Raw genomic sequence first — 9,363 nt, forward strand, 5'->3', positions numbered from 1 at the left:
AGTGGGAAAAGAGCTAACACACTGCCCTCCCAGGGGATCCTGGATTCCAGCCTGGCCCCCGTCCAGCCTGCAGCAGGTAATTATTGCTGACAGCTGGGTGGAGCAATGACTGGCAGGGACTCATACAGAAGCCATCAGGTAATACCAAGCTGAATCCTTGTTAGCCCTATATCAAGATTACTACATAAAATAAGAAAGCCAGTTTATCATAAGAACTGCATGGCCAGTTACAACAGGCAAGTCTTCCACATACCCTCCTCCTGGTGGAGGAACCTGAAATATAATCCATAGGTTACTTACTACATGCACCAAGTTCTAGGGATCTGGATGGTCCTAGTCAAGTTCACCCCTAGATCTGCCAAGCCCCCACAACTCGCACCTCAGCCAGGCAATGAGCCCCTAGGCCTTGGCTGGTGATCTAGGAAATCCTAATCTTCTGTCTCTTTCCTAGGCCTAAGCACAACTACATCCTCTATTTTCACTGCCATTAACAACCCAATTCTGGCCGGGCGTGGTGGCTCATGCCTGTAATCCCAGCACTTTGGGAGGCCGAGGCAGGTGGATCACTTGAGGTCAGGAGTTTGGGACCAGCCTGGCCAACATGGTGAAACCCCGTCTTTACTAAAAATACAAAAATTGGCCAGATGCGGTGGTGCACATCTGTAATCTCAGCTACTCAGGAGGCTGAGGCAGAAGAATCGCTTGAACCTGGGAAGTGGAGGGTGCAGTGAGCCGAGATTGCACCACTGCACTCCAGCCTGAATGACAGAACAAGACTCCATCTCAAACAAAACAAAACAAAAACAACCCAATTCTTTATTTTCCATGTTTTCATACCACATTGTGTTTTCCCAACTTCTCAGATTATTTTTCTTCGGTTACATTTTAAGTCGAATGACTCATTACCTAGCTAGAAATTGTCTTTAATTTTGCCAGTAAGCTGCACCAAAAGGAGATGAACACCCAGGTAGGTATTCTCATGTCAACCCCATTCTGCTATAATTTGTAGGCTCTTATCATCATGGCTTAGTCAATAAACATTTATCAAGTACTTACTTTTTTTTTTTTTTTGAGACGGAGTCTCGCTCTATTGCCCAGGCTGGAGTGCAGTGGCACAATCTCCGCTCACTGCAAGCTCCACCTCCCAGTTTCACGCCATTCTCCTGCCTCAGCCTCCCGAGTAGCTGGAACTACAGGCGCCCGCCACCACACCCGGCTAATTTTTTGTATTTTTAGTAGAGAAGGGGTTTCAGCATGTTAGCCAGGATGGTCTTGATCTCCTGACTTCATGATCTGCCCTCCTCAGCCTCCCAAAGTGCTGGGATTACAGGCGTGAGCCACCACGCCTGGCTATCAAGTACTTACTTTATTCCTTACATGATACTAGGCACAGTGGAGACAAGTAGGAATAACATGTCCTTGCATGTCTCCTGAGTAGGGGTTCCTGGTCTAGGGAGAGAGACAATATGTAAACAAGTATAGATGAGGCTGATACAATGTGTGGGCTAATGAACAGGGTTCTGGCCAAAGTACCTTGGAGCTCAGAATGGTAAAATTGATGCCCCCCAGAGAACTGAGTAAGGGAGTGAGTCACGAGAGATGTAGCAACTTCAGGGCTGGAGCTGGAAAGATAAGTACTGAGTTCACCAGTTCTAAGGCACACAGTTTTCACATTTTAACATCACTAAATTAGTATATGTGTCGTAGAATCACTGTCGGCCCGGGTAGGGGGGTAAATACGCCCTGGTTGCCATCGCCTAACACCATTAGCCACAGTCAGGAAAGCATCAGTATCCAACCTTGCAGATGGCTGTCAGGAGCTTGGGAGAAAATTCCAGAGACAATAGTGGAGCACTCTTCTAAGAAAGGCTGCATCACCAGTGCATCTGATGGCAAAGAGGATGATACTGTGTGGAAAATCAGAGTTCAAAAGTGATAAAAGATGAAAATGTTCTGCAAGTAGATAGTGGTGATGGTTGCACAATCTTGTGAATAAACCTAAAAACCACCGAATTGTACACTGGAAAAAGGGTGTGTTTTATGATATGTGAAATAATAACTCAATTTTTTTTTAAGTGGGAAAAACGTTTGACAAGATTAGAAAAGTTCTAGATATGAATGGTGGTAATGGTTGCACAACAATGTGAATGTATTTAATATCATTGAACTATAGATTTTATTTATTTATTTATTTATTTATTGAGACAGGGTCTTCCTCTGTCACCCAGGCTGGAGTGCAGTGACACAATCATGGCTCACTGCAGCCTTGACCTCCCGGGCTCAATCAATCCTCTGACCTCAGCTCCCAAATAGCTGGGACTACAGATGCACACACCGTGCCAGACTAATTTTTGTTTGTTTTGTTTTGTTTTGTTTTTGGTAGAGATGGGTTTTCACCATGTTGCCCAGGCTGGTCTCAAACTCCTGGGCTCAAGCCATCAGCAGGCTTCGGCCTCTCAAAATCCTGGGATTACACACGTGAGCCACTGCACCTGGCCTGAAGTATATGCTTTAAAAATGGTTAAAATGGGCCAGGCGTGGTGGTTCACGCCTGTAATCCCAGCACTTTGGGAGGCCAAGGTGGGTGGATCACCAGGTCAGGAGATCAAGACCATCCTGGCTAACACGGTGAAACCCCATCTCTACTAAAAATACAAAAAATTAGCCAGGCGTGGTGGCGGGCACCTGTAGTCCCAGCTACTTAGCAGGCTGAGGCTGGAGAATGGCGTGAACCCGGGAGGCGGAGCTTGCAGTGAGCTGAGGTCGCGCCACTGCACTCCAGCCTGGGTGACAGAATGAGACTCCGTCTCAAAAAAAAAAAAAAAAAGTTAAAATGGTATATTTTATGTTACCTATATTTTACCACAATAAAAGAAGTGGGGAAAGAGTACCACTACAAGGCTTTCTCCCATCCACTAACAAAATCGTGTGATGACTCAACCTTTGTTTCAATAGTTCTGTGGAAACCGTCTATGTATGAAGATCCCTTGTGTATTGCAGCTACAGGTGATTTAAGAGTGAAAGTGGGAAGTTGTAAAACTAATAAAATAGAAGCAAATCATTACTAACCTCCCAAGATAGCTACAGCAGAGGCTGGAGTGAATCACAACTACATACCTATTGGGGCAAAACCCTAAAATTCTGGTTGGCGGCAGTTGCATGGATCAATAGAACCCTCATCTTGACAGAGGGTCTCCCAGCTGGTGCTGAAGACAGAACTTCTGGCTCTCAGAAGATTCCTTTTATCTCCTCTCAAATGACCACAGCAGGGGTTGCACACCAGAGCCTAAAAGCCTGGAGGACTGGGCAGCAAAAAGAAGAGTGACAAAGAACAGGTTATCACCAGGCTGGTCCCAGGTTTTCCTTCCAGAAGATGAAGAGTCATCATTCCCTCTCCTGAGGGTTCACACAGCCAACCAATGGACTGTTCTTACAGCCAAGTGGAGATGTGACATCTCACTCCAGCATCAAAATAGCAGAGTTCCCTCTGTCCAGCCTGTACAACCCCTTACTGTGAGCTACCTACCAAACTAAGAGCTAAGGTGGGAAGGCCCTACACTCACCACAGAGACCAAATCACTTGCCTGCCCAAACATCTGAAGATAAAAACTTTTTTAACAAATAAGTTAACTAAGATCAGAGCTCTCTATTTGAAGTGATCTGTGGGCAATAAATCTTCTCCGGGGGGCTTTATTTAACTTCATTTATAAAACGTGCTAAACAATAGGAAGGAATGTTGCCAGCTCCTCCTGTCTGACCAGGTCCACAAACTGAGCAGGTAGCCTCCGCTTACAAGCCATGAACAGTTAGCCTCACAAGCAGCAACCACAAGCTGAACTTCCAGCATCTCTCCAAAGAAAATCCTACCGGGGAAACCGCTCCAGAAAGTCCCTATCAGCAAAGTGGATGATCAAGTTTAAGGTCTCCCTAGTTCATCTGTGGCAATGAAATGTTTGTATTGAGTTTTGCATTTCACGTGTTACTAGGTGGCCGTTCATGATTTTCATTTCTTATGTTTGTTGATGCCTGACTCAGGGCTTCTGTGTGGACAATGAATAGAGAACGGTCTAGGACCTGGACTCTAGGTGACATGTGATGGAGATGGAAGTCAATGTGAAGACCTTTCCAAAGTCAATGCAGAAAGAAAGCACAGCCCATTAGAATTGCCAGGATGAGTGACCAATTCCATGTGGGAAGTGAGAGCTTAACAGTTAAGGGTAAGTGAAAGTTTCTAATGCGGGTTAGAACCAGGTGTGGCCTTTAGCCAAAAGAGCATCCTAACCAGAAGTCAGTGCTCTACCTTCTGAGACTGGACTTGGTCATCTCTTGAGAGCCCACACTTACTTTGGGGGGCCTCCTGGCATCTATATAATGACCACATGGAATTGGGGCCACTGTCAAGGATCCTGGTCAACTCGTTGAAGCTTTGTTTACACTCTAAAAATTGCCCAGGTGGAAGGAGGGGTGTGAGCCCCTCATTTCTGACCCTGAAACGCAGCACTCTGAGCTTTGGGGAAATCTGTATGTAGGTACGACTCGGTCAAGTTGAAATTTGAGTCAAATATTTTCATGATCACTTGTTGCTTTTTTGCCATTCAGCCCTAAAGATTATTTTGTGGTCAAATTTTCACCACTTCAGGATGAACACCGTTGTCCTTCGAAGATCAAAACAGCACTCATGCTCACATACACTGACTCCAGAGGAAGGAATGGAAGAGGGAGAGGGCATGGCTACTTGCTCAACCACACATTTCATCCTTCAGGAGACTGAAGCTCCTCTCACTTCCAAAGCAAGCAATATTCAGTTTGGAAGCTTTGAGAGGGTTAGAGGCAGACGGCATAATATTTCAAAGCTTGGATTTTGTAGTCTAAGAGATCTAAGCCTCTGTTCTTCCATTATTAGCTGTGTGCCCTTGGGCCATCCATTTAACCTAAGCCTCAGTGTGTCTATAAAATGAGGATAGGAGTAATACCCACTTCACAAGAGTTCCTGTGAAGGTTAAATAAGATAATGCAAATAATGCATGTAAACTGCTTAGCACAGTGCATGGAACATCGTAAACACAAAATTATATTATCACTATGGATGACTTGAAAGTGAGTAGAGTTTGACAAGCTTCTCTATCTCTCCAACAGCAAGCACAGCCGGAAGGATATGGATTATGCAGTGCTTTTCAAACATATTGAGCACAATACCCATAAGAAATACTTACATATTGCAGCCCAGTTCACACACCCATAGATAAATGACTGAAACAAAATAAGTGCTACCAAATAATTATCTTTACTGTGGCAACACGTGACGTACCCCGAGACTTCTTTTTTTTTCGAGACGGAGTCTCGCTCTGTCGCCCAGGCTGGGGTGCAGTGGCGCGATCTTGGCTCGCTGCAACCTCTGCCTCCAGGGTTCAAGCGATTCTCCTGCCTCAGCCTCCCGAGTACCTGGGATTACAGGCACCCACCATAACACCTGGCTAATTTTTGTATTTTTAGTAGAGACAGGGTTTCACTATGTTGGCCAGGCTGGTCTCGAACTCGTGACTTCAAGTGATCCACCCGCCTCGGCCTCCCAAAGTGCTGGGATTACAGGTGTGAGCCATGGCGCCTGGCCTGGGACTTCTTTACTAGTCTATGTGTTTCATTTATTTATTTACTTTTGAAATTTTTCAAACTTACAGAAATGTTGAAAGAATGATACAAAAACACTTTTTACCCTAGAGCAGAGTTTCTCAACATCAGCACTATTGACATTCTGGGCTGGATAACTCTGCTGTGGGGGGGCCATCTGTGCATTGTAGGATATTTAGGGCTATGCCTGGCCTTTACCCACTAGATGCCATTAGTACCTCATACGCACACCCAGATATTACAACCAAAAATGCCATTGTTTTCTGAGGGGTAAAATCACCCACAGTCCATTGAGAACCACTGACCTAGGCCTACCAATAGTCAACAGTGTACCATATTACTCTACCTTCCTCTCAATACAGGCACACACACACACACATGCACACACACACACATGCACACACACACATGCACACACACAGAGACATTTTTTGGTTGAACTGTTTGAAAGTAGATGACAAACTTCATGATATTCAACACCAAAATAGTTCATCGTGTATCTCCCGAGAATAATGACATTCTCTTACATAGCTGCATTGCCATTACTGTGCCTAAAAAATTAACATTAATATCTTTTCTTTCTCCTTGTTTTTCCATGTTGTGTGTAATCCACTACATTGGTTTTTGCCCCACTATGGGTCATGACCCATAGTCTGAAGATTCGAGAAGGAGGATTACAGAAGTGAACATAACTCTCTTCTCCTAAAGATCTCTGAAAAGCCAGAACAGAAGCCCATGGCTGCCAGCATTGAAGGCACAGAGCCAAGTGCACGTTTATAGGAGCCTCACCAACACGCCCTGCCGTTTCTCTCCCTGGCTGCTCCCACCTCACAGAGCACACCCCCATAGCAGCACTGAGGGCAGATGACCCAGCCAGCCCCACCCTGCAGGGGACCCAGGAGCTCTCCCAGGCGCCAGTGGGCACCAAGTGGTGTGTGCCCTGGCCCGGCGTCTGCCCAGGGCTGGTGGGGCACACTAGCCTGACCACATCACAGGCCCAGGCTCAGGTTCAGGTTCAGGCAGGCCGCCCACCCCTTCCCTGTTTGCTAAACTCCTTTCCTTTACCTGCACTGGCTCCAGGAAAGTGGTTACAAGTGGGTCCAGAAACTTGCCAACAGGCCAGGGCTGAGAAACATGAAAGTGTGTGAGTCACTGGCCGTCTTTGATTCTCCTGACCTTATAAATCTGGCCTTTGAATCTAACATCAGGATCCAAACAGCAGAGAAACCTGAAAACTAACACAACCCAAAATGGATAGGGAAATTGCCACCAGAGCCCCCTGCATAAGCCTCCCCAGGGGTCTGGAAAGATCAGTGAGGGGCAAGAGATAAAGGAGAGCTTCTTACCTAGGCCCCAGCCAGCACCTCTGTCATCCAGGCAGGGAGGCCCCTTTTGGACTTGCTCTTGCTTTGGTGTTCTTATAAAGGCTTGAACCTGTAAAAGCCAGACTTCCTTGAAAGTAAAGAGTCTCTCCAGCTTGCAGGCTAGAGGCAGGGGAGTTAGATCAGCTCTGGCATTTGAGGAGAAAGCATTGCCTACAGCCTGAAAAGCTGAGGAGAAACCTCCACTGAGGCTGACGGTTAAGTCTAGGAAGCAGTTGCTATGACAACAGCCCATCACCTCTAAGAAGAACCCAAAATACAGGTTCTGCATCCCAACTCCAAGAGTGTTGGAGCGATGTGCTGCCTGATAGGGGGCAAGATGTAGGGGAGGGATTTCAGCAATGGGGCTGCAAAAGGATAGAGTTGTCCCAGAAAACAAGAAGTGCCATCTCTGTGTCAGTGCCCTATACTGTTCCTGTGATTCAGGACAAAGGTGAAGAAGACATTTCCAAAGCTGGCAACATAGCATGGACAGTGATCAGAAGCAGCTATGGGTGGGAGTGCTACAAATATTCACTGATTGTGAACTATTTTCACCTACTATTATGCCTACAGTATCTTCAAGGCTATTATCACAATCCAAAATTATCTCATTTCTTTAGTTTTCTGTCTTTCTTCCCCCACTGAACTGTAGGGACGTGAGAGCCTGGTCTATTTTGTTCATTGTATCCTCACTTCTGAGAACAATGCTCAGAACACATAAACAGTGCTCAAAAGATAAGAGACCAATGAGTGAGTGAGTGAGGGAGGGACCACAATGTCTTGGTCTGCTAAGGGTGCCATAACAAATGCCATAGACTGGGTGGCTTCAACAACAGACATTGATTTCTCTTAGTTCTGGAGTCTAGGGGAAAGTCCAAGATTAAGGGGCTGGCAGATTCTATTCCTGGGGAGGGGTCTTTTCCTGGCTTGCAGATGGCAGCTTTCCCATTCCAGCCTCACAAAAAACACATGCACATGCACACACACACACACACACACACACACACAGAGACAAAGAGATAGACAGAAAGAAAGCAAAAGCATGCTCTATGATGTCTCTTCCAGTGAGGGCACTAATCCCATCATGAGAGCCCCAACTTCATGACTTCATCTAAACCTAATTATATCCCAAAAGATATATCCCTAACTCTATCCCATCTCCAAACACCAGCACACCAGGGGTTAGGGCTTTAACATAGGAATTTGGGGTGTGGCAGGACATAAGTCAGTCCATAGCACATGATCTCCCCTCAACTACAAGTCAAGTACGATTTTCCCCACTTAACAGAGGAAGAAAGCAACACCCAGAGATGTCAGGTCCACTGAGCTAATCAGTGGTAAGCCTGGGCCTCAAAACCAGAACTCCTGGCTCCAATTCCCACAATGCCTAAAATTAGTGGAGAGACAAAAATTGTCTTTATCACTTCTGTCATCTCCTTGTGTCCTACAGTTTGGCAAGACTCATAGGACAATCCCAAGGATGATGGCTTTGCTTTCAACAACTTGAGTCTAAAAATGACAGGACAGTTTCTCAAACTGTGGGAAACTCCCTTTGTACCTTTCCCGTAAAGCAGGGATCCCCGACCCACTGTACCAGTCCATGGCCTGTCAGAAACTGGGCCACACAGCAGGAGGTGAGCAGTGGGCAAGAGAGCATTACCGCCTGAGCTCCGCCTCCTGTCACATCAGCGGTGGCATTAGATTCTCTTAGGAGAAAGAACCCTATTGTGAACTGTGCATGCAAGGGATCTAGGCTGCATGCTCCTTATTAGAATCTAATGCCTGATGATCTGAGGTGGAACAGTTTCATCCTGAAACCAGTCCCATTTTCCCATCCATAGAAAAAATTGGTTTCCACAAAACCAGTCCCTGATGCCAAAAAGGTTGGGTACTGCTGCCTTAAAGGCACCCACAGTGAGGCTGGGGCCTGCCTGAGAAGTGACTCAAGTTTGTCTTCAGCATCCCGTGCAACCTTTACCCACCCACAGTTCCCTAGGATGGCTGAAGATGCCCACTCCAGAAGCCAACTCTGTGGATAACAATCTTTTACATTTAGAATTGTGGATCTGGTTGGCTCTGGCAGAGATTCAATAAGTGACTAATTTTAAGAGGCCCAGAGAGACAAAGTGACTTAAATACAGTCATGAGCAAGTTTTCCAGATTTCTCCAAACTAGTCCCGGACACAGCACCATTTCAGAAGGAGCTACCTGGGTGTGTAGTTACAGGGAGCACAAAAAGAAAGAAAGAAAGACACAAGGATTCCAGAGAGAGGAAAAAAAAATAACTTGTGGCGTTTCAGTTATTTCAGATTAGTATGCAGGAGAAGAAACATTTAGGAACATTGAGGGGCATGGGGACCTTCCAGAGCCT

The sequence above is a fragment of the Pan paniscus genome, chromosome 12 (assembly GCF_029289425.2).
Source record: "Pan paniscus chromosome 12, NHGRI_mPanPan1-v2.0_pri, whole genome shotgun sequence".
In the NCBI taxonomy this organism is placed as follows: Eukaryota; Metazoa; Chordata; class Mammalia; order Primates; family Hominidae; genus Pan; species Pan paniscus.